This window comes from Arvicanthis niloticus, chromosome 26 (assembly GCF_011762505.2).
Source record: "Arvicanthis niloticus isolate mArvNil1 chromosome 26, mArvNil1.pat.X, whole genome shotgun sequence".
Lineage (NCBI taxonomy): Eukaryota > Metazoa > Chordata > Mammalia > Rodentia > Muridae > Arvicanthis > Arvicanthis niloticus.
In genome coordinates, this window is record NC_133434.1 from 8,703,692 (window position 1) to 8,728,894 (window position 25,203).

General features: G+C 46.4%; 1 protein-coding gene across 9 annotated transcripts in view; it reads right to left on the bottom strand.

The window, feature by feature from the left end:
- Window positions 1-25,203, bottom strand: part of Gramd1b (GRAM domain containing 1B) — a 179,319-nt gene that overhangs the window by 92,896 nt on the left and 61,220 nt on the right. The window contains exon 1 of one of the 9 annotated variants that reach the window (XM_076924772.1): window positions 8,080-8,191. The exons of 7 other annotated variants lie outside the window; for them this stretch is intronic. The gene's annotated coding sequence lies outside the window, so the exon portion shown is untranslated. Of the gene's footprint in view, window positions 1-7,454; window positions 7,475-8,079; window positions 8,192-25,203 lie in introns of those variants that run through there. One more of the 9 variants, XM_076924773.1, reaches the window with a different exon arrangement.

Below are 25,203 nucleotides of genomic sequence, written 5' to 3' on the forward strand. Positions count from 1 at the left end.
ATTGCCTGGTGACACAGAGAAGACCAGCTACACTCATGCTGGCAGAGAACCAGCTACACTTCTCTTTTACCTGCTCCTGACATACCTGGTTTTTGTTTTGCTTTAGATTTTTGTTGTTGTTGTTTGTTTGTTTTGTTTTTTGTTTTGTTTTTTTTTAAAGACAAGGAAGGTATTACTCTGTAGCCCAGGCTGGCCTTGAAGTTATCTTCCTACCTCTGCCTCCTGAGCACTAATATTAAAAGGGTAAGCCGCGACACCCAGCTTGGCACTCCCCTTCCAAGGAAGCTGGCTTGATGGACACAAGAATGTCCTGGTTCTGTCAGAGGAACTCTCAAAGAGGTGGACCTTCATGCCATGCCAAAGAGGATCCATCCCATGTTCTCATCCCCTTCCAAAACCACTCCCACTTCCCGAAGGCCCATCTGTTGCCTCAAGGTTTGTTTATCTACATGTCTACATATCCCATGTCTTGGGTTATAAGATCTCTTCTCCTCATAGACAGAAGGGCAGCTCCAAGAAGGCTAGAGCCTGATCATTAGACCAGCCACAGAACCCTACCCCACCAACCAAAGAAAAAGACACTGGCCTCCCTTCAGCATTGTAACTATACACACAGCAGAGACACACATGTCCCATGCCAGAAGGAAGGACCAGGCAAGTTACTAAGAGTCTGCTGCTCCTCTAGGCTCAGGAGAACCTCCAGGTGAATCACGGTTAGAAGTCAGGCAGGGCCTCACAGACTCTGATTCCCTGGGGGAGGGAACACCTAACAACCCACCCACAGCAACTGCTGCCTGCTCTCCTACCCAAGTGAGGAGTTCTCCTTTTTAATTAAGCTACACGAGTACTGCCATGGGGGTCGGGGGAAGAGGGGAGGCGAGAATACAGATGAATTGAGTGTTACTCATTTCCACAAAGTCTCCCAGCCAAGGAGATGGCGAAAGAATCTCTTGTTGGCAAAGAAGTGACGTGGTCCTAAAACCAGCCTTGAGGAGGCACAGTCTCAACTGACCCTGCTATGAAATATAATACAGTGAGCAGACACCTGTCAGGCCCATGCCAAGGGATGCCCCTGAGTAATTATACATGCAACATATCATATAAAGGGGGCTTACTGGGGAAAGGGAGAGGAATAAGGACCCGGAGAAGGGGCAGGGACAGACGAGTGGACATATAGACAGGCAGACAGACAGGAGCAGAGCCATGAGTGTAGAGAAGAGGAGAACACAGAGAAGGAAAGGAGAGGGTGACAGAAAAGGCATTGGCGGGTGGAAGAGAGGGGAGGGGGGAGGGGGAGAGAGAGAGCTAGGGGTGGCCTGCACACCTGGTATACCTGGCAGATGATGACTTTAAGTTGTTGCTAGGTCCCTGGGAGGAGCCTGATGGAACAGGCTACAGACCTCCCAGACTCGCCTTAGTCCCAGGGGAGTATATCATGGTTTAGCAACCAGATTCTAGTATAGACTTCAGTCCAAATCCATACTTCACAGCCATGTGCCCTTAAGGAAGTTTGCTTATTTCTCGAAGCCTCAGACCCATCAAAAGGGCAATGACAGCAGCAGAGGCACCAGGCAGTCAGGAGTTCATAACACGCATGGTGCAAGTCTACAAACCCACCACCATGCTCTGGAAGAGCCAACCGCTCCCCTGCTCTACTTGCTGGCACGCGTTTTCTCGACCTTTTCCAAGTCCTTCCTCATATGCTATTGTTTCGGGTCTGTATTGCCTTAAACAATACAACAGAACAAGTATTTACGTAGCATTCTCACGCAATTAATATTTACAAGGAACCTAGGTGTTTTTGTGTCTTGTCTGTGTGTGTTATTTATTAGGTCAGAATGGGCGCTATGCCCGTGACCCAGGCACGGCATAACATTGCAAAAACAGGCCCAATGGCCTCCTTGGACTTCAACTTTAAAAAAAAAAAGCTAAGACACAGCATTATCTAAATAACAAAGTTTAAAACAATCGTTCTCAGCAAGACATACTACCTCTGTCTTTCAAAGCGAACACAGTTTGTAAACGTCGTGCTAATTTATCAGCTGACAAGCCATGGTGGGATGATGCTCAGATACCCTACACTAAGTCAGTTTGTGACAATTATTTCTCGATGAGTCTGGTCTTTATTTGAGAGCACTGCCCCCCCCCAAAAAAAATGGTACCCAGTATTGGTTGTGGTACCCAGTATTGGTTGTCATCCTTTACTGAGATAGGCACTTCCTACTTGCATGGCAGGTCCAGAAATTGTGGTGTTTTGCCATCACTGCCAATAAATGCAGGCTTCTTGGGATAGAGAAGACTGATCTGATTGAGTATGGATTTCGACTTACTTTTTACCTTCAGGATATTTCCTTATTTCTTCCCAGGATTGAGAAGAAAGCCAGTGGTGTGTGTTTGGGGATGTTAGAATCGCCTAAGGGTTCTGATACTAGATACATTCTTTCAACATCCCAAAAGATATTAGACCAGCCTACTACACGGAAGTTAAAATAGCTCAGCCTCCTTTGTCTGTGGTTAGCACTATTAGTAAGTGAACCTGTCGCCTCTTATGTTATGCCACTGGTCATATTTGATGGTTCAAGGGCACCCAAATGCTGGTATGGAGCATGATATAGGTTTGAGACAAGGTCTTGAAATGTAACCCTGGCTGCCCTGGTCAGCCTCAAACTCATAGACATCCTCCTGCTTCTGTCTCCCAAGCGCTAGGACTAAAGGTATCCACCCAATATCTGGACCTCATGACGAAGATTGTACGTGGATCCATGGTGAGCTTGAGAATAGTTAGAGCAACACAGTAAATTTCAAAAGGATCGATATATTTAATTATTTAATTTTCAGCAGGGCCTCCTTTTTAATGTCAAGTTAAATTATTATTTTTTCAATGTTAAGTAGGGGCAGTGGTCGTTTTATATCTTAGTATGGTTACCCTTCATGGATTCAAAAAAGCATCTGGAAAAGTCTCCCTCTGTGACTCCAAGGCCCCGTGATCAGCTACAGGCAACTGAGGACTGAGATGGGGGATCTTCTGATCGTCTCTGTCCTTCAATGCCATCTGGGTCACAGACGTTCCCAGTGGCATGTGGATGCTTTAAGAATGCCTTGGAGATGTGCTGATGACGCCCAAGTTTACATGGGCATCTACAACCATTCCCTTGACCTCAGACACAGATTTCCATTGTTCCTGAACAGCTTAACCTAGATGGCTCATGGCACTCAAATTACCTCACTCCAGGTCTATACCTCCTGACTCTGCCCTGATGTAATACTTCAATGAATGGTGGCACCATTATCAAGTTATCCGCCGAGAGACAGAGACCTTACCTGAGATACCTTCATCTCCCATTTAATTAGATTATAAGGCCAGTCAGTCCTAGGTGCAAACTATGGCTAAGGTTTCTCTTCTGCCACTGTTTGTTACCCATCAGTCTTCCTCTTTCTATCTGCAGCTGTATTCGCTCCTACATGGTCTTTACCTTTAATTCAACAACCATTATTGAGTAGTATAAGTATACGACTGTGGAAAGCAGAAGATGCCAGAGCCTCTATAGGCTTAAAAACAAAAAACGTATAAAACTCCATGGGCAGCAGTAGTGAACCCCTTTAACCCCAGCACTCAGTAGGCAGAAGCAGATGGACCTCTATGCATTCAAGGCCAACCTGGTCTACAGAGTGAGTTCCAGGACAGCCAGGGCTACACAAAAATCCCTGTCTCGATAAACAGAAACAAGCAAGCAAACAAACAAACAAACACCATTAAGCTCAGTGCTCAAGGAGTTCCTGCCCTAATACAGAAAGACCAGCATGTTAAAAAATAAAATAAGCCAGGCATGATGGTTCATGCCTATAATTTTAGCAATGGATAAACTGAGGCAGAGAGATTATTTTGAATTTTAGGCTAGTCTGAAGTACATACTGAGTTTCAGGAGCACCTGGGCTATCCTATGAAACCCTATGTTTAAAAAAAAAAAAAAAAGTTCATTGATACGTAGATAAAACATCAAAGCTGGAGCACAATAAGGAAACTATCCTTGTTTGTTTACCAGGGAGTGGGAGGGCCTTGCTCGTAAGCAGGTTTCATGATATCTCAGAGTTCTTATCCCCAGTATTTGGGCTATCTCAGTATCTTATGAGGCTCTTGGAACCTTCCTATCCTGTGCTTGTATTTCTCACTTAGTCAAGGTCTTCGGCCTTGACTTTTATACACTTGCTAAACCCCAACCATGGAGGCACCTGCTTGCTGTCTCGGCCTCCATGAGCAGTTGCCATTTGTGACCATCTGAACTCAGCAATGTCCTTGAATCTCTATGGCAGCTCTATGCCTTAGATGTCCTTATTCACAAAGGAACAGACCAGCAAAGCCAAGGGAACCCACTCAAGCTCACAAAAATGCTAGAATCTGAACTCAGAAGGATGGACCTCCAGACATTCCATTCCCCCCACGATGTGTCCCATTACTACTTTTCTGACCACCTTTCTCCCAGCCTGCCCAATCAAAAACTACGTCTGTGTTCGATTTAGAACACAGTAGAAATGGCGACAGCCATTTCTCTACTGGCCCTCAATGCCTTGTTTTGTTTTGTTTTTGTTTTTCTTTTGTTGTTGCTGTTGTTTCAGCTTTTACAACAGAGTTTCCCTATTGTGTGGTTCTGACTGTTTTGGAATTCTCTATGTAGACCAGACCAGACCAGCCTCAGACTCGCAGAGATCCACCTGCCTCTGCTTCCAAAGAGCTGGGATTAAAAGTGTATGCCAACACACCCACCTGACTGTCGTTATCTTGTACTGCCATACTCTGTTTACTTACCTGCCTTCCCCCAAAACTAGTGAGCGCCCACCCACATGACCGTGTGCTATACTTCTCTGAAGCCCCCACACCTGTCTCTGCTGCCGCAACGGTGGCATTTATTACACCACCACCCCGAATGAAGGATTCATAAATGCGTCTAGTCTCTCTTCTCAAGAGATCGAAAACTGAGATCAATGTGTCCTTCATATACCTTAACAGATTAGGACCTGAGATCCCTCGATCTTAAACTGGAACCTTAAAGAAACAAAACAGGCAGTGTGGTGACAAGGGAGTCTCAGAATCCAGACTCCCAGAAGTGAAGCCACACCTCCAAGCCCTCCTCCAGGAAATGAACAGACTCAAAGAAGGATGCTGTCATCAGCATCCTTGGCCACACCCCCCTCAAAAAGCTATTTCTTTCTGTAGCAACGTAGCTCGGTGCGTTAAGAGCTGGGGGGGGGGGGGATTCTGAAAGCAGCAACTCAGAAATAAAACAGGGCAGGTTAAGGTAAGAGGGGGCATTTACATGTATTTAGATCTGTGAGTCACAATACAAATTTTTACTCAGCTTTTTGAGGGCTTTTTTTTTACAGTCTCGTGGATCCAGGGCATCCAGCTGTAACATAGTCTCTTTGTATCTGGGTGTCAGGTTTTCTGCCTGGTCTATACAAGCAACTTCTTTACAGAAGCATCTTGAATCACCTCAAGATTCCTCAGCTTTGAGCTGTAAGCGTTCTGCAGAACTGATGGAAACCACAGGTGACGTCTCCATAAAAACCACATAGGTTGTACCGTGTAAAGCTCTGCCTAAGAGTGCAGGAGGTTCATAAGCCTTGTGCTACAAGGCCAACTCATGGCTGGATGGTTCACAAGCCAAGATGGAAGACATCTGAAATGACTGTTCAAAGAGCCTGGATCGGAGAGGGTTAAAGAAGTCCTCAGTCTTCAGTTCCAACAACTTTGTGGTCCAGAACCTGAGAGCAAATGCTAACCTCAGAAATGATCCAACCGAGTTCTGGCTCTACAGCAAGTGACCGGAGATGACCTGAGATCTGGACGAAGGTATAGAAGGGCCTATGAAAAACAGGGTGCATGCTTCCGCCCCTCCATGCAAATATAGACACAACATGACCACGTCTCTCCGAACTCACTCCAGAACCCCCCAGTGTCCCCAAGGCCACGCCTTACTCAGACTCTATCCTACCATCATGCTCTAAAATCTGGCAGGTTGATGACAAACCATTCACAGGTTCAAGCGCTAGGTCACTAGCCACAGCCTCCCAACAGAACAACAAACTGCATACTGCAAACGCTTTTGGATCCAAACACAGCACAGATGCCTCCTCCCATAACAGCCAATGCACACTGCCAAGAGGGAAGAGGGCACAGCACCTTATGCCATCCCATGTATTGGTTGGTTATTTAAGTATCCGTGAAAAGTAGGAAGGGAGAGAAGCAGTCCTGGGTGGTCTGTTCTCATTCGCGTTCCTTCCCTTGCTCCTCTCCAAGTGTGCAGCAGATCTCATCTGATGTGAACAACAGAAAAATGCCATCGTCACCTTCACCTTCGTATAAGCTAAAAGGTGAAAGCTCAGAGAGGTTAAGTAACTTCCTTCCAATCACATGGCACAGAGGAATAGAAGAATCACTCAAGTCAATGATTTCAAGAGACCTGCCCAAACAGTTCTGCCTGCAGCACCTAGGCTGCTTGGGCCTCCTTTCTCATACTCTCTTCCATACACATCACAGGGAACCCAACCTGCTCCAGAAGTCTGAGCTTCTTTGAGTCTTCCATCTCTGGGAGAATGGAGTCTTGGCCATCTGGCCAAACAGCAAGCCCCTCCCACCGCACCCCCAGCAAAGGCCAAAGTACAGGTGTGTCCTTACACACAGGACAGGGGTTGGGGAGGGGCTATTGAGACTTGCCTCCTCCAATGCCCCATCTACCACCAATGGTCAGGCTCCTTGTTTGGAAAAATAACACAGAAAAGCAAAATTGTAATTGCCAGGAAAGCCCAGAATAAGAACACTACTCAACAACGCCCTCTAGTGTATCCAAGACCACAGGTGCGGCACCCAGCCACCAGTCCCCTTCAGAGGCTCAGACAAGCCAGGGATTGGAGCTCCTAGGAGCTCCGGGAGAGGACATCACCTGTCACTCAGGCACCAAGGCCTCACCAGCCCCAAGGCCACGGTCTGCTGCAGGATGAGCTATCTCCACTCCTAAGGCTGCCCAGCCCACAACACCCCACCCAGGTCCTTTACACCACAGCAAGGGGAAGAACAGAAAAGTTGAGAGACAGTCGGGATGAGCCCATGAAGCAGGAGCCAAAAGCAGACAGGATGAAGATGAACAGAAAACTGAGCAATAGATAAAGAAAATGACAGACATGGAAAGTGAGTCCAGGCGAATGCCCTAGCCGTGACCATGCTCCTAGTCTCCTCCAGCCACAGGCTCTGATGTGTGGATAAGAGGTGGCAGGTGTGCATGCGTAGCACAAGACACACCCTCCCTTCTCCTGAGGTCATTTCCCTCTACTGACACAGCCCTGACTGCTCCTGAGTGCTGGGCTGAGGGAGAGGAAGGGGGAGAGAAAGTGAACCAAAGGCGGAAGTCGCAGAGCGAAACCACTTACGCACAGTGCGGCCGGCAACATTTCCATCCTACCTTTGCCGTCGCCATGTCGGCCGGATCCATGATCCCGGCTTGGCCTGGGAAGCAGCAGCACCAGCCAGGGAGAAAAGGCAGAGTCACAAATGTCCACCCAGAAAGAGGACACCACCCCTCTGGAAGGAAGGCTAGGAGAATGAGACCTACTGCCACTCTCCAGAGGGTCCCCTGGTACCTCTAGTAATGGAGCAAAGCATCCTGGGATTCCCAGCCAGTTGGGGAAGCAGGCAGTCCATAGCCCCACAAATACCCGTGAGGCCCAGTCAGTTCATTTTCCCTCCCCTGGTACTTGGTCTCAGAAGGGCAGTGTGGGTCTCCCCAGGCTCCCTCTGCTGGGGGAGAGGATGCAGAGTGGAGGCCCTGCCCCAATCACTGCCAGCTGGTACCCAGAGATCAGGACAAGGAGCACATGTGGACAGAGGCTGCTGGACGGTGCTGAACCAGTGCTGGGGCAGAAGGAAGGGCGAAGCCTTGGGTTGGTGGGGGGGAGATGTTAAGGTACAGGCATTCCGGTGGAAGCAGGGGAAGGTTCTGTGCAAGGAGGAGCTAGAGGCACCGAGCTGAGTGGCACAGCTGAGTGGAGAAGGCGAAGGGAAAGGGACTCCCCCGTGAAGCCACTCACCTTGCAATAACATTCAGACTGACTGAGGCCTACACAGAAGCCAGGGGCGGGCCGTTCACACACCCCCAACTCCACTCCCAGAGACTCAGCCTCTGTCTAAAGGTACATGAGAGCAGCAGGCAGCCAAGCTGGATCCGCAGAGGCCCCTGGCTCCGTTGGAGCAGCCTGATTGGCGGAGCAGGATGACTTCATCCAGCCCCATTCATCACTCTAGGTTTTCTGCCCGGCAGGGACAGTCAGCTCAGCTTGCCGCAACTACAGCTTCCTCTCTGGCCCTTAAAGCAGGCAGCTTGGGATAGGCTCTGTCAGAGGGCCGCTGAGCAAAGAAAGAGACCTGGCCAGAAGTACTCTCAGTCTCACGGAAAAGCCGAGCAGACTGCTCACACTACTGAGAAAAAAACACATGCACTCAAAGCACCGAGCCGGTATTCGCTGTAAGCATCCTGTCTGCCGGAGCCAGCACCGCACCGATGGAAGACAGTAACACTCTTAAGAGAACACTTGGCAGAAGCTGTAAACTGTACTTCCCCCTCGCACAAAGGTGTGGGAAAACAGATCCAAGCCCTCAAGCATGCCTCAGTATCTCCCCCTGGGTCAATTTCTCCCCTTGAGTAAGGCCCACCTGGCCTAACTGTAAGGACACGGATTCCCTTGTGCCCAGCATTCCAAGCTACAGAGTGACCAAAAAAAAAAAAAAAGGAAGCTTACAGATCCACTTTATGTATGGATCTAAGTCCCAGAAAAAAAAAAAATTAGTAGATCACTGCAAGAATGTCAGCCTCTGGAAGCCTATTTCCACATAGGCTTTTACTACATAAATCTACCAGGAAATCTATTTATTATTGGGACAGGGAGATAGTTCAGTGAGTAAGCCATTTATCGCCAAACCTGAAGAACTGGGTTCAGTCCCCAGGACACACATGATGGAGCAAACTGACGTCCACAAGTTGATCTCTGACCTCCACAATGAGCTCCGTGCCGTGTGTAGACAAGCACATACAGAAATAAATAAATGTAATTTTTAAGATATAATTATACCAAGAAAAGCTATGGTTCTTGGAGAAGAAATGATGTCTTTTTTTTTTTTCAATTCCAAACTCCTCCCTTGTTCCTGAGACCCTGCCCAAAATCCAGCCCCACAGACCATAGAAAAACCCAGAAAGGTAAAGACTGAGATTAAGATTAGACATTAACTCAGAATGAGAAAGAAGCCATGGGTTGAATAATCACTTGTCCGTGTCCCCTCCGTCATTTCTTTTCATTTTTATTACCTTACTGAATTCAAGTCCAACTTCATAGCCATGAGTTCAAGGGCCTAACACACACCAAAAAAACATCAGCAGTCAAGGTTGCAGATAGATCTGATGCTGCTACCTGAAGTGTGGTCATGACTCCCCAATAATTATTTAGACAATCAGGAAGATGGTGTCTATACGCTTGTGAAAATCTGACCCTATAAGACAGCAGGCTTGCTTAGCCCAGCCTGCTCACCTCTGCCAGGTGACAAACCTTCCTAGTGCAGAATCAGCATCAAGGGACACTTCCAAGTGTTCATAACCCTGCAATGGCATCCTGGCCTGCAGGTCCCTTACTGTCTCCTCTGCTGTCCAGTCCCCTGCAGGAGACTCACTAACACAACATATCTGTCTGTGAGCCAGGTAGCAAAGCAAGGCAATCTATGAGCCGGGAAGTCTTCTTAACCCCACACCCAATGCTTTTTGGAATCCAATCTCAGCACTGCCTTTGGTCATGGTTATTTGAATCAATCACAGTGGGTACAGCCCTTAAAGGGAACAATTCTCTTAACGTTTTGAATTACTGACGCTTTATTAAAGGGAAAACTATTTTATTTTCTTCCTGAAAACATCACCACACAGACACTATATCCAGAATGCATCAATGTACATGAGTCTGGCTTAATGACCAGAGCAATAAAACTGCCCACTCTCCATTTTCACGAGGCTCAATAATTTACGTTGTGTCTCCAGATCCTGTCATCTCCTTGAATACTCTATGATCCACGACACAAAGATGAGTTACCTGAGATCTGTAGCTGTAAAGTGACTTGTCTAAGGCCACACAGCGAGCACCTGAAACTGAACTCAACCTCATATGAATTGGGTGCATGTCTTCCTCCGGAAAACTTATTCCCAATTTCCCACCACTTCTCTGTGCTGCCTCAGTCTCCTCCCAATTCCTGAAGACGTAGAAAAAAAAGTATCAGTTAAAACCAAGTGAGAGGCAGGAGATGTAGCTCAGTTGATGGAGTGCTTGCTTCCCATGCATGCATGAAGCCCTGGGTTCAATCCCCAGCAATTCATGAACAGGACATAGTAATGCATGTGCGACAAACACTTAGGAGCTGGAGACAAGAGGGCCAAAAGTTTAAGGTCATCCTCAGCTACACAGCAAGTTTGAGGCCAGCCTGGGCTACATAACCCTACCTGGCACAAATAACAACAAAACAAATTCTAATTTAATGCCAAGAGATTGATTCATGCCTTTAATCCCAGGATAAGGGGCTGTGAAGATAGATAGATAGATAGATAGATAGATAGATAGATAGATAGATAGATAGATAGATAGAAACATACATACATACATACATACATACATACATACATAGAAACATAGATAGATAGATAGATAGATAGATAGATAGATAGATAGATAGATAGAAACATAGATAGATAGAAACATAGATAGATAGAAACATAGATAGATGATAGATAGATAGATAGATAGATAGATAGATACATAGATAGATACATAGATACATACATACATACATACATACATACATAGAAACATAGATAGATAGATAGATAGATAGATAGATAGATAGATAGATAGATAGAAACATAGATAGATAGAAACATAGATAGATAGAAACATAGATAGATGATAGATAGATAGATAGATAGATAGATAGATAGATAGATCAGCAGGTAAAGGTTCTATCACAAAAATAATGGGTCAAGTTCAATCCCCAGAAACCATGGTAAAAGGAGGAAGCCAACTTCTGAAAATTTTCCTCTGATTGCCATACACATGTGCACATGTGCCCAGCACTCATATATAAACGTATCAAACACATACATAGTGATAATGATAAATGAAATATAATTTTTTATTTAAGAATATACAAAATGGCACCTGATGCAATTGGCCTTGGAGATTTCTTTTCAAGATGGTAAATTATGAGATAAAACAGTATCAAAAATTAGGAGGGAGCTTTAGATCATCGAAAAGTTAGTGTCCACCTTTAAAGAAGTCTCCTATGATGGCCTAAGCCTAAGACTCAAAAGTTGGAGTCCACACTGAGAGGAATTTCCAGTGAGGACTGCTTTTTAGATTAAAATAAAGAATCAGCAATTCACTCAATGTCCGCTTCAGGCAGGAAAGGAGACCAGGGTGCCTTGCCAATGGAGAGATGGCTCAGTGGTTAAGAGCACTGACTGCTCTTCCAGAGGTCCTGAGTTCAATTCCCAGCAACCACATGGTGGCTCACAACCATCTGCAATTAGATCTGACGCCCTCTTCTGGCTTGCTTGAAGACAACTACAGTGTACTCATATATGTAAAATAAATAAATAAAATCTTTAAAAAAAAAAAAAAAAATCCAAGAACACGGGGAGTGTGCCACTCCATGGGTATCACACTGTCCTCTTTACTCAGAGGCCTGACAAGTTCCCTCGGGCTATTGTGTGACCTCCAATCCTCTCTGTGTACCTGGGCTGACAATCAAATGGGCAGACTGAAGGCAGAAAGCCGGTATCTCCCAGGTATCTCCCAGGGAGGACATTCTGTCTCATCAAAATCACACAGAGACCAATTCCTCCATAACTGGAGTCTGCCTAGTCTCTCCAATGACACAATCCATTTACCTACTCAGTTCTTTTTTGTTTGTTTGTTTTGTTTTGTTTGTTTGTTTTTTGAGACAGGGTTTCTCTGTGTAGTCCTGGAACTCACTTTGTAGACCAGGCTGGCCTTGAACTCAGAAATCCGCCTGCCTCTGCCTTCCAAGTGCTGGGATTAAAGGCGTGCACCACCACCGCCCGGTTTACCTACTCAGTTCTTAAGGAATTATCACCAGGTAAGGTGGTGCATACCTGTAATCCCTTCTGTACTCACAAGGCAGAGACAGGAGGAACTGCACACACTTTGAGCCCGGCTGGTCTACATAGTGAGTTCCAGGCTAGCTGGGGCTACTTAGCAAGCCCTGACTCAAAAAAGCAAACAACCAAAACCTGCCGCGCGTCCCTGGAAGGTGAACTTGTGTCAGCATCGTGGACACACAGAGAACATCAACAGACGCCTAAGGCAGCTCAGGCCTTGAACCCCCAGCCTCAGACAGAATGTAATTTGATACAGAACAGACAGCCTGCAATGGTGGAGAAGGTATATATTTAAGACTACAAAGAATATTCTGAGAAAAAAAACTGAAAATCATATTTAAAAGAGGGGAAACAGCAGCTGCAGGGGACATTGGATCCATACCGCTTCTGCTTAGCAAAAAGGACTTGCGAGATTCCTTATGAAATGACCCCTCCAGCCTACGCACTTGCTTTTAAAACCACAGACCTGAAGTTCCCTGTTCTCCAACCCATTTCATTTCACCTAATAATGAAAGGACAAGAAAAAAACACTCCTTTACAATATTCCCTGTCTAGGGCAATTATTCATACTAATCACTCTACCCTAAGTACTACTTTCTGCTTAATCACTGCACTTAAGCACCAAGTTAAGGACAGGAAGTGATAAAGACCCAGGCGCCTTTGAGAAAGTCGGGTTTTGACAGCCGAGTGGAAGGTGATGTGGGAAATCCAGTCTCCAGCTCCCTGAGCACAGATCTGAGGCAGAACACTGCACCTGCTTCTGCTAGAAGAGCCTTCATGGCAGCAGCTGCTTGAGGGGTTGGACTACAAGGAAGCCAGTGTGGTTGTTTCAAACCCAGGTCAGAGAAACTTTCCTAGCACTGCATTCTGGGAGTTGTAGTTCTGAGCAGCAGACACTTGGCAGCCATGTTTGCACTGCTATCAGAGTATATACAACTGGATTTTGATTTCTGTACCAAGACTACAAATCTACAATCAGTTGTCTTTTCCAAAAAGGTTAAATCCCTTCTATCTAGAGTCTGGGTGCTATGGTAAACTGAAAAGAAGGCAATGAAACTGGGAGAGATTCACAGAACTGTAGGGAACTTGAAAAAATGGCGAGTCTAAGAGCTCTCTTGTAGACTCTCTCTGGTTATAAAAGATGGATTCTTTAGAAGGAGAAACAGGAAGCGAGCAAGGGCAGCGAGCGAGTGTATGTCTGCGTGAGTGACTTTCTCATCTTTTGCTTGTTAACCATCAACCTTCAGCAAAGCATTAAGCATAAGGAAATGCTGAGACTTAAATTCTGACTCAACCACTCACCTCTGTGTAACCTTGGGTAAATTACTTAGCCTGACTGCGCCCTCATTTCCTTATCTATAAGACAGGGATGTTACAGAACTCAAAAGCACATATGAAGCCAGAAAACACTGTAAAAGGCTTGGATTTGTGTCTGACACATAAATATTAAGTCGGAGGTTGGTGTCTGTGTTGGTTTGTTATTCGATGTTAGCCTTCCCCTTTGCCATGCAACCCCCTAGCCCCAGGGTGTACATTTTAAGTCTCTCCCAGAATTCATGGTAGGAGCAGGTATGCAGCAGAGAAACCCAGCTGATGTTTGAGGTTCCACAGAGATATTAAAGCAGCACAGCAAACAAAACAGTCACTAGAATAAGATCAGGAAAAAGAATTTGTGCCAAGGATGCAACAGGGCAATACCAATGGTGCTAGACACTAAGAGAAAGCTGGACCTAGGGTCAATCAGGAGGAGGCCACATAAGGTAGATGAATGCACAGGTCTGTATTCCCATCACTGAGAAGGCCGAGATGGAATGGTGTGAGTTCAAGGCCAGCCAGGAATGTGGCTCAGTTGGGAGAGTTCTTGCCTAGAATGCAAGGAGCCTGAATTTGATGCTCTGCTCCGCACAAAACCCTGCACGGTGGCATTTGCTTGTAATAGCAGCATTTGGGAGGTGGAAGCAGAAGGATAAGAAGTTAAAAGTCTTCCTTGGCTACATAGTGAGTCTGAGGCCAACCTGGGCTATATGAGACACGCCCCCCCCCAAAAAAAAAAACACCATAGTCTACAAGGCAATATGAAACGTGGACCTGGTTGAGCATGGAGGGGAAAGGAGAGCAAGTGACTAGTGTCAGGGCGAGAATGACCATTGGAGGATAAGATGGAGCCCCAGAGAGCTGGGGATGGAGAGATGCTGTCTGGCTTAGGAGCCATCCCTGCACAGGTCAGGTTAAAATCAGTCTTGCAAAACTGAGCTGTTCTCTGGATAAGTGGGGGCTCAGAGTGGAAGGGTTGCTAAAGAAGTTTAGATGAGGAAGGAACAGAGGTAGTAGAGAGGTCATAGAAGATGAAAGGGAGCTGGCCAAGCCTTAGAAACCAGCCACCTGTATCAGTGTATCTATCCCCTGTGCAGTGTGGGGGTGGGGGGCAGTCATAGAAAACATTAGTGATACCTCAATGCAGGTGCTGCTGACTAAGGAGAAGGGCAGCCCCAGGTCACCAGTCTCCCAGAACACCTTGCTTTGGGAAGCCCCCAGCTCCTATAAGACTGAGCTGCTTCGACCTACCTTGTACCTGAAATACCCCCTGGGAAAACAGTAAAATTAACAAAGGAGCGATCCATCTTTCCTAGCTGCTAGCAATTTCTGAGACTTTATGGGCAGTGAATGAATATTAATGAAATTACCTTACCTTATCCTCTAGGACTTAACAGAGACTAACCTAGCAAATCTAAAGTCCAGTTGCCTGGTTCAAATTCTAGCCCAGTATTTAATAGCTGTGCAATAATATATATAATTAAAAGAACTCTTTACAGCACTCAGCCAGGTGAGGAATCCACCTGTAATTTAGGATGCCCAGAAAAGGAAGCTTGGGTAACAGGTCAATTTTATTTCTAGAGGAACAGGAAGCAAGCACATAAAGTCGCTCCCATTGTAGAACCTTCGGCACCTGTGTCAAAATTTCAAGTGTCAGCCAACAATCTAAGAGTTTCAAAAGTTCAACCTGAATCTCATTTTACTAGCTCCTCCATCACTGTCATATAAAGGATGACACAAGGGAGCTTCTGTGTTTATGCACTTGTGGGGTGGGGCACACAGGTGCACACAAACATCCCCCACTCCTCTCACCTCTCTCCCCAGCTACTCTGACCATTCTAAAGCAGGGTCACAATGGGTTCCTCTCCATCTCCAAGGAAGACATGGTCCTTTAGACTAAGGAGGAATGACAGAGAAAAGAGGGAACTGGGCAGTTCATTGCCTATGGATCGCGTGCCTGAGGATAAGGCAAAAAAGAAACACCAGGTCACCTAGAGAGTTGGCAATAGATGAAGATAAAAGGATTGGTTTTAGCACACCCCAGCATCTTTCTGTTTGCTGCAGATGGTTAGTGGTTTCTGGGCTCTGCACCAGACAGATATTGAGAAAACAGAAGCTGTCTGCCTAGGCTAGTTAGGCACAGTTCTATTAAATTAATTAATGCTTAGAACAGGGTCACTGAAAGCTTCAGACTAAGGATATGTTCCTCTAAGCAAGGTGTATGACAACTTGCATCAGAAGCTCTTGTGATACCCATTAACTGGAAAACTCCTGAGCCTGTGCACGTATACATGAAGTTAAGGTTGTGGCCTACGGATGTGCGTGTTGGTCAAGCTCTTCTTAGAAATCTCAAACACCTATGGGGCTGAGAACCACAGCCTTGGAGATACAACTGATCACTCACTGTCCAGAGGGTGTGGGCACTAACCCATTCATGTACAAGAAGTGTTACAACTTGGATTTGCAAGTATAATTTTTATTTTGTACTTAGAAATCTCTGCATCGTCATACGAACGACACACCGAGATGTGCACAGAAGTGCAGAGCCACCATGCATTGGTAATACATACATAATATGGCTTTGCAATCATGCTGATGCTTATTGCCCCTTGGTACAATAACTACAGTGCTTAGAAGACTAAGCTGCAAAGAGCTGCTCTGAGCTTCCACTGTGAATCAATAACTGAGAAGAGGAGTCTGGTCTTCAACTCTCCATCTCAGCCTTGGTGTAAGAAGGGAGACGGAAGCACAGAGTAGAACCAGCCTGATGTTGGAGTCTCTGCCATGAGCCCAAGTTGTCTCCCACTCACATTCCTTTGTTGTAACTGGGAGGAGGATGAGACTTCTCCTAGCAGGAAGTAGAAAAGCTAGAGAAAGAAACTTACCATCCACCCTGCCAGTTGTCCAAAGCTAGATCCCAATTATGGTGTCAGCAGAGAGAGGGTACTTTGCTGAGCTATAATTAACAACCTCCTTTCTCGGGCGGAGAAGAAGTGCTGGAGTAGGAGAAACACAGAGCAGGTGATGGTTACACCTGCAGACAGTTCTGCTGACAGCTACAAAACCATCCAGGGCTGCCACCAAGGAAAGCGCTAAGTCAGAAAGACTGAGAGGGGCGGCAGAAGAACTCCAGGTCTCAAGTTCTGCTGTCTATTACCCACAGGCCACATGTGCCAGTGGGTCAGATGAAGAAGGGACGCACGGCGGGTGGTCACAGATCAAACCATTTCCATGACCATGGAACGTCCCAAGATTAATAGCACTCTTTTATTTGGAGTAATGTCACTGAATCACGTGATCATAAGACATTGGAAGTTACAGCAGAAAACCTTGTCTCAACTTAAGCAAATAAAAGCCTTAGTCATGCACTGGTTCAGACTTACTCCATAGATATTTTTCAGGACCTATTGGGTGCTAGGGGCTGAACTAAAGCATTGACAATACACAAAATCAGAGAACCAATCTTGATTCTCTTGAAGTTTAAGGACTAATGCGGGAGAGAATGATTAAAGCAACAAACACATACAACTGTGACTTGAGGTCAGTGCTTAGTGCCAAGATAGAAAGTAAAGCCAGTTGTGGTGGCATACGCCTGTAATTCCAGCACTTGGGAGGCTGAGGCAGGGGAATCACTTTGAGTTATACATCAGCCTGGGCTACAGAGCGACACCCTGTCTCACATAAACAAGGAAAAGAGAAGAAAGTTGGGGGGATAAACTCACTAAAGGAAGAATTCTCTTTGGCCACCAGCACTGACATTGTCTGCTGAAGGCCTACTGTGTGCGTGGCACAGCCTGTGCTAAGGAGAGAGACTCAGCACGGCTCAACATCCATCAAACAGGAGGCCAGGAGAAACCCTGGGCAGGGAACTGTCAGTACATGGCTATATGGTGACAAGCATCTGTCTCTGTGCTTCCCATGTATGTCTAGAGGGTAGTGGGGGTGGGAAAGATGCAGAGACAAACAGACAGAGGCAAAGACACAGAGCATCAAGATCAAGTCAAAACCAACCTCTGCTCCCTACCTACTTTGAAATCCATTCAGCCCCTCACTACCTTCTTTTTTCTCCTTTTCTCTTCTCGTGTTTTCTGTCCCATGTTTTCTCTCTCCAATGCTAATCTCTGTTTTCACACCAAAGGAGAAAGGTGGCCCCTCTCCACAGCGTGCACAAATCTATATGCCCCCTTGAGCCATTGCAAAGGCTCTGCACTGAACTCTTGGATCAGTACTCGAACCTCTTCCTTCCAGCCAGCCTCCCCCTCTCCGCTTGTCACAGAGGCCAAGGGTATACAGCATGGTCTGCAAGGAGCCATGCAGCACGGCTCTGCCAGACTAGGGGCTTGCCTGAAGACGAGGGTCCTGCATCTGGACTGTACTCACATCTCCGTGTCAATGCCAAGTCCCAGAGCTAAGAGGCACAGTCGGTGACCACGTCGATTGGACAACCTACACACTTCGATCCTAAGTCCCCATCAGTCAAAAACAATTCTCAGCACTCACAGAGACCAAGCACTCAGAATCCAGCACCTTCCTCTCAGGCCCTCCAAAGTCTCTACTGACTTTGTTCCATGGCAGAAACAAAGGCTGCCGTCGAGCTGGCTGCTTATGAAGATCGGAGGGAGGCCAGTCACCTCTTAGGAATCACACAGCGAGGCACAGACTAAATCTCCCAGTCCACATCTCATCAGCTGTCCACCTTAGCTTCTTCCCTTCAGCCTCCTGCACCACATTTGTCTTTCTCTGACGTGCCTGTCACTCAGCAGGGAGCAATCATGGACGCCAAGGTCCAAACTATCTCTGCCTCTGTGAAGAGACCCAAGCCATCCCAATCCTAACCTGCCCCTGCCACTTACTTGGCTCGCAGAAAGGCCAGCTTCTTCCTCAGACAGGAGACACGGTAGTAGCAAGTTCGTTTGACAGCTGTGTGGCATGAGACAGTCTCGGTGTGCAGATTCTGCACCATGCCGGGCTCAGGGGAGGGCTGGCCACATGGCAGCCAGGATCTTGAGGACTGCAGGTTCACTTTGGAGGAGCATGGAGGCACTACCTCTGCAGCTGTGCCAGCGGTCGACAGTGAACTCCTCCCCACGCAATGTCCATGCTCGGCTGTCCCATACAGAACACGGGCCCAGTGTGAGACGGTCTGTGTGTTCTATGCTACTCTAGTCTCCCCTGCCTTCTCTTTGAGCCACAGTTCCATGCTGAGCTCTCTCCTACCCTTCCACATCTGGCAGTGCTCTAGATATTTGGCAAGCGTTTGCTCCCTCTATCCTCAGACAGGGAGGATGGAGGTGTACCTGCATGTGATGTCAGCTGCTGGCCCTGGAGGGAAAGGAGGGGCAGTTGGCACTGCTCCCAGAGGGATTGCTGCTTGGCTCCTTAAGGTAAAGATCACCTGAGTCAACCAGGGCCGTGGAGAATTCAGTGGCTAGACAGGTAGGTGGAGCTATTGTGCTACAAAAATCGGCTATGGAGGACAAGGTCTGTGCCAGAAGCAGCAGAACTTACAACACCTCTCCCAGCAGGACACGGTGGCCATGTGAGTTTCCTTTCTGTTGCTGTGTGATCAATCACCATGACACAAGCAACTTGGAGAGGAAAGGGTTTGTTATAGCTTATAGGTTAGAGCCCATCATTGAGGGAAGGCAAGGCAGGAACTCAGCAGAGAAACGGATACTTGGTACTGTGTGTACACACCCACATCTGGAGGCGAGAGGCTGATTTCAGGAGTCTTCCTTGCTCTCTCTTTTTACCTGAAGCAAGGTCTCATTGAACCTGCAAATGATTCAACTAGTCCAGCTAGCTAGCCCATCCACAGAGATACTGTTACCTCCACTCCCCAAGTACCGGGACTACAGATGGACTACATCCCTACATAGCTTTTATGTGGATGCTAGGAGCACAAACTTCAGTCCTCCCACGTACAAGGGGTAGCGGCTATTCCTGGCGGTCAGCTTCACTATATCTGGAACGAAACTACAATTCAGAATTGGAAGGCTCACCTGTGGTCCAGATCTGGAGGCTGGGAGATACAAGGTTTCTGACCTGGATCTTTGCACGGAGATTCTTAGGCATAGTGGCCATGAATTCCAGGAGACAAAAGCAAAGGAGATCTCTGAGCTCAAGGTCAACTGGGACAAAGCGAATCCCAGATCCAGGTGTGGTGGTGCACACCTATAATCCGGGCCACACCTTCTGCTAAAGATCTACTTAAGGACTTGGAAGAAAGAAGACACCCTCTTCCTCGCCTGCTTGCCTTTGTGGGGTTGAGCAATTGCTAGATCCTGGGACTTCCATTCACAGCTGCTGCTGACCATTGTTGGGGAGTTACGCTACAGACTGTAAGCCATCAACAAATTCCCTTACTATATAGAGACTACCCATAAGTCCTGTGACTCCAGAGAACCCTGACTAATACACAAGGTGAACACTTTGTTCATTACGCTCAAGCTCTCTCTCCAGCCTCCCAGTGGGTGACGCTCGTTCATTGCTTTGTTTTGTTTTTGTTGACAGGATTTCTCCCTGGCTGTCCTAGAGCACACAAAGATCTGCCTGCCTCTGCCTTGCAGTTCTGGGATTAAAGGTGTGCACCACCTCTGACTGGACAAAAAAAAAAAAAAAAAAAAAACCACTAAATCAGGGCGTCAGCAAGATTGCTCAGCAGGCTGAAGTGAAGGCTCTTGCTAAACAAACCCAGAGATCCGAGTTCAGATTAGAGAGATGGAAAGAGCACAATCTGCACAAAGTTGCCCCCTGCCCCCACACGCACACGCACACGCGTGCGCACACATACGCTGTGGTATTGGTGTCCAGGCACACACACACAATAGGTATTTTTAGACCTTCAGCTGGCAGAGGTTCTTGACTCCCAAGAATGAGAACCTCAGTTGCATCCCTGAAACCCACACAGAAGGAAAGAAGTGACTCCTGAAAGTTGGTCTCTGACTACTACATGTGCACATTCATATATGTGCTCCCTTCCACACATGCATATATGCAGACAGACAGACAGACAGACAGACAGACAGACAGACAGACAGAGACAAAAAGACAGACAACGACAGAACGACAGAGAAATTTTAAATAAATAAATACAAATACCTAACCTCTAGACTGTTCACTTCCCACCTTAGGGATGACGTCATTCCTCACTACTCAGAAGAAGAGATCCTGAAGTTACATCTTCCCTCCTCCTCCATCACCAATGACTACACCTGGACCACTTGCATGTACCATGCTTACCACTCCCTGGAAGCGTTTCTTTTCCTACCCTCTGGGTCTCTCCTCCTTGTCTCCCGGACACCTGGCTTCCTTACACTTCAATAAAAGCACAGCTCAGGAGAGCAGGCTGGGATTCCACTCAGCTCTGAGGACCTCCCTCCTCCCACACCCCTATGTGCGCAACCAGTTCCTTCACAGCCTGCAGCAGATCTTTGGATGTTTGCGTGCTGGGGGGAGGAATCTGAGACCTCCAGCACGCAAGGGGAAGTCCTTCTCCACTAAGTTACCCTGAATCTCTGAACCAGTACATTTTAAGCTCTTCTTTCTGAACTTCACAGGCCCTGCCTCGTCTGCCTCTTCCTTTGCATGTACCAAGTAGCGGTTCACACTCTGTATGCCGAAATTAAAACCCACTAGTCGTGGCTGTGCTTCAAATTCTTCTGAACATAACACAGTATGTTAATAATATTTAATGCAGGCACATACAAAACACTAGCCATGGAGGATATCCACATTATATAAAGCATCGCTCATGCAATGGATTTAATTTGCACAAGCCTATGAGGTATGATTATTACGCGCCTTTTACAAAGGAGAAGGATGAGGCACACACCTCCTGACCCTCAATATCACATGGTATGTGCTAGAACAATGGTTCTCAACCCGCGGATCATGACCCCTCTGTGGGTCAAATGACCCTTCCACAGGGGTCACATGTCAGATAGCCTGCATGTCAGATACTCACATTGCTATTCTTAAGAGTAGCAAAATTATAGTTAGGAAGTGGCAATGAAAATAACTTTGTGGTTGGGGGGCGGGGTCACCACAGCATGAAGAGCTGTGTTAAAGGGTCTCAGCATTAGGAAGGTTCAGAACCACGGTGCTGCAGCCATGATTACAGCAGGAAGCGCTTAGCCTCCAGACTAGGCTGCCTTTCTCCGCTGCACAAGCCGGAAAATCTCAGGTTTGTCCTGGACAGCCTCCCAACCTGGATGTCACTCCCGTCAGCTCAATTTCTCACATTTTTAATTGGCTCCTCTTTTTCTGTCCTCACTGCCACCATTCAGAAATATACCATCTGGCCGAGGTCCTGATGTTGCCATGACAGTAACTCCTCCCTGCCTACCTCTGTCCTTGATAGATTTATTCCCCTCTTTCATTTTCTACAGAGCCTTTGTTAGCTTCTTTGTTTGTTGTCCATTTCCTCTCACTGGACAGCAAGCATCAAAGTGGTTAACTTGATCATGGCTGTATACAATGCCCAGAGTGGATGACACATAGTATGTGCTCAGTAAATATTTAAGAGACTGAATAGGTGAAGTGTTACCTACTTCCAGTTCATCTGTTTGCACTCCAAGTGTTTGTTTCTCAAACCACTGCACATCTTGGCACACTCCTGAGACCCCATTATTTGGGAAGCTGAGACAGGAGGATTGTGAGGGGGCAGCCTCACCACATAATAGAACCACTGTTGTTTGTTTGTTTGTTTGTTCTTTAAGACGGCCTGGAGACAGCTAAGTTGATGAGGTGTTTACCACACAAGCAGAAGGGCCTGAGTGCAGCCTCTGGCAGCCAGAAAAGAAGTCCACACATTTGTAATCCTAGTTCTGGGAAATAAGTCAGCCAGGCTTGCTCAGTTAGCAAACACCAGAATCGGACTCAAAAATGGACTTCACCTCAACAAGGACACCCAAGGGTGAGTACCCATGCACACATGTGCATAAGGGTGAGGGACTCTAAGGACCCTCCTTTCTCTGAGAATTTATACCCAGTTAATGGTTGCTGAAGGAGGGAAAGACATTTCCCCAATGGTCTAGCCACTGATAAGTGGCTCGTGAATCTGTCAATAAACCCTCGACAATTTTTGTAAGCAACTCAAATTAAACTCAATAGGGCATTTCTTTTGTTTGTCTAAGTTTTTTTCTACCTTTAATAAGAAGGAAGATGAAGGGCTGGAGAAATGGCTCAGTGGTTAAGAGCACTGACTGCTCTTCCAGAGGTCCTGAGTTCAATTCCCAGCACCCATATGGTGGCTCACAACCATCTGTAATGGCATCTGATGCCCTCTTCTGGTGTGTCTGAAGTCAGTGACAATGCACTTACATGAAACAAACAAAACAAACGAACAAAAAAAGAAGGAATATGAAGGAAGGCAGAGAAGAAAAAATCAGGCTCCATTAAACCCTAACTCTGAAAGTGAATTAACTTTCATTAACAAATGCCCATAATTTAAAAGGAGGAGGCAGGAAGATCCAGGCATTCAGGGCCAGCCTAGGCTATGAAGCAAGTTCATGGCCAGCCTGAGCAACTTGAGGCTGCCTCAAAGAGCCTCTGTTTATAAGGTCACCTATAGGGAATTCCTCTGTCCAGATCCCTCCAAGACTTCCTGTCAATCCAGAGCACTCCTCACATGGCATCAAAGCCCTCTCCACCTGCTCAGATAACCTTCTCGGGCCTCTTAGTAGAAGCCCCCCTCCTAGGACAGCAGACTTAAGTATCTGTGGTTCCCTCCCTGACTTCTCCACTCTCTCACACCCCCATGCTTGTGGACATCCTGTATCCTTTCCCAGGAATGCTGTCCGTGTGACACTCCCACTCAGCCCCGAGCTCTCAGCTGAAGCATCCTCCTCCTCCAGAGCCTTTGTGGAGGCACCTCCCAGCCTGTACCCCAAGAACTGTTAAGCCGCTCCTAGGCAGGTGCTTAACTTCTTTGGGCCTCAAGTCTCCTAAAAGCTGGGAAAACAACAAAACAAAACAGCATCAGCATCACAGGACCACAGAAAGAACCCTCTGTTAAGATAACCATGTGGAGGGCACACCGCACCGGTTAGACCTTAACAAGGATTCTGTGTTGTTAATGAACGGACAATTTCAAGTCCATAATAATATCATACACTCATCTGCACGTGTGTCTCGCTATTAACCGGACTGAAGGGTGATGTCACTCCTTAGTCTGTTTACCCACCAGTGTCTGGACTTTGCCTTTGCAGGTGCTCCAAATCCCACCCACATGTCTTTATCCGGATGATCTCTCAGGTATATATTTTTATTTATTCTCTGAGAGTTCCACATATGCGGAGAATGTATTTTGATCATATCTAGCACTCAGTCCTCCACGAACGCACCTTCTCCATCCCCCTCCCAACTTCAGGCCCACTTCTCTTTGTTGTTGTTGTTATTTTATACCCCGAAGAGTCCAAATTAGTGCTGCCCTAGGAACAAGGGTGGGCGACACCCAGTGGGGCATGGGCAATTCTCCCTTGCCCGACAACTATCAACTACCAGTCACTCTCAGCTCAGTGAGGCCTCAGGAGACCCTTCCATACCTTTGCTTCCATAGGTCAAAAGCAGAACTGCATAACTGTACTCAAGAATCAAGTCCCACTGGGAGGTGAAATGAGAGTAAAACCAACAATAACAAAAACAAACCTATCATTTACTTAACACCTACTAAGTACCTAGCTTATTTAATGCCTTGCATTAATACCTTCCTAATGCCTGGCACTTTGCATATAGTATTGTAGCTATTCTTCACTAGATATTATAGACAATAGACCTTTACAAATGAAAGGGCTAAAGTTGAGAAAAGCCGAGTACATTATCGTTACAGTTAGACATGGCGGCATGTCTTTATGGTGGCATCTGGGAGGCAGAGGCAGGCATATCTCTGTGAGTTCAAATCCAGACTGATCTGTATGTGGCAAGTGGCAAGCCAGCTAGGGCTATGAGACTGTTTCTCAAGTATGTAAGTAAGTAACTAACTAAGTAAGTAAGTGAATGAATGAATGAATGAATGAATGATAAAAATAAGGAAATAAACCTGTAAATATATGATAAAATTCTCAGTTAGCACCTAGCATGATGACACATACCTATAATCCCAGACCTCTTGAGGTTCAGGCAGAACTGTCACAAGATCAAAGACCATCGTGGTCTACATTGTGACCGCGATGTAGGCCAGCCACGGCTACATAGCTACACATAGTGAGACATTATCTCAAAAGAATAACAACGACAACAACAAAAAAAAAACATTGAGAACCAGGGATATAGCTCAGTGGGAGAGAGTTTTCGTGCCATGTGAAAAGCCTTGGGTTTGCTCTCCAACATCTCAAATAAATAAATAGATAAATAAATAAATAAATTTAAAAGGAAATAAATAAAGTCAGGTGTGGCACAGACCTTAAATCCTAGCACTTGAAAATGACAAGAGGAACAAGAATTTCAATGAAGTCACCCTCAGTTATACAATTAGATTGAGGCCAGACTGGACGGCTTGAAACTGGGTCTTGAAAACAAAATGAAACAAAAAAAAAAACAGGAGAAAAGAAAGTCTTGCAAATAAAATGTGCCTTGCTGTAAAGTATTTACTCTTACCAGCACGGCAGGCCCCATCAACAGCCAGCGCTCCTCCGCCCATCTTGTAGCTGGACGCTAGCAGGTTTCCTGCATCCTTCTGGATATCTTATAA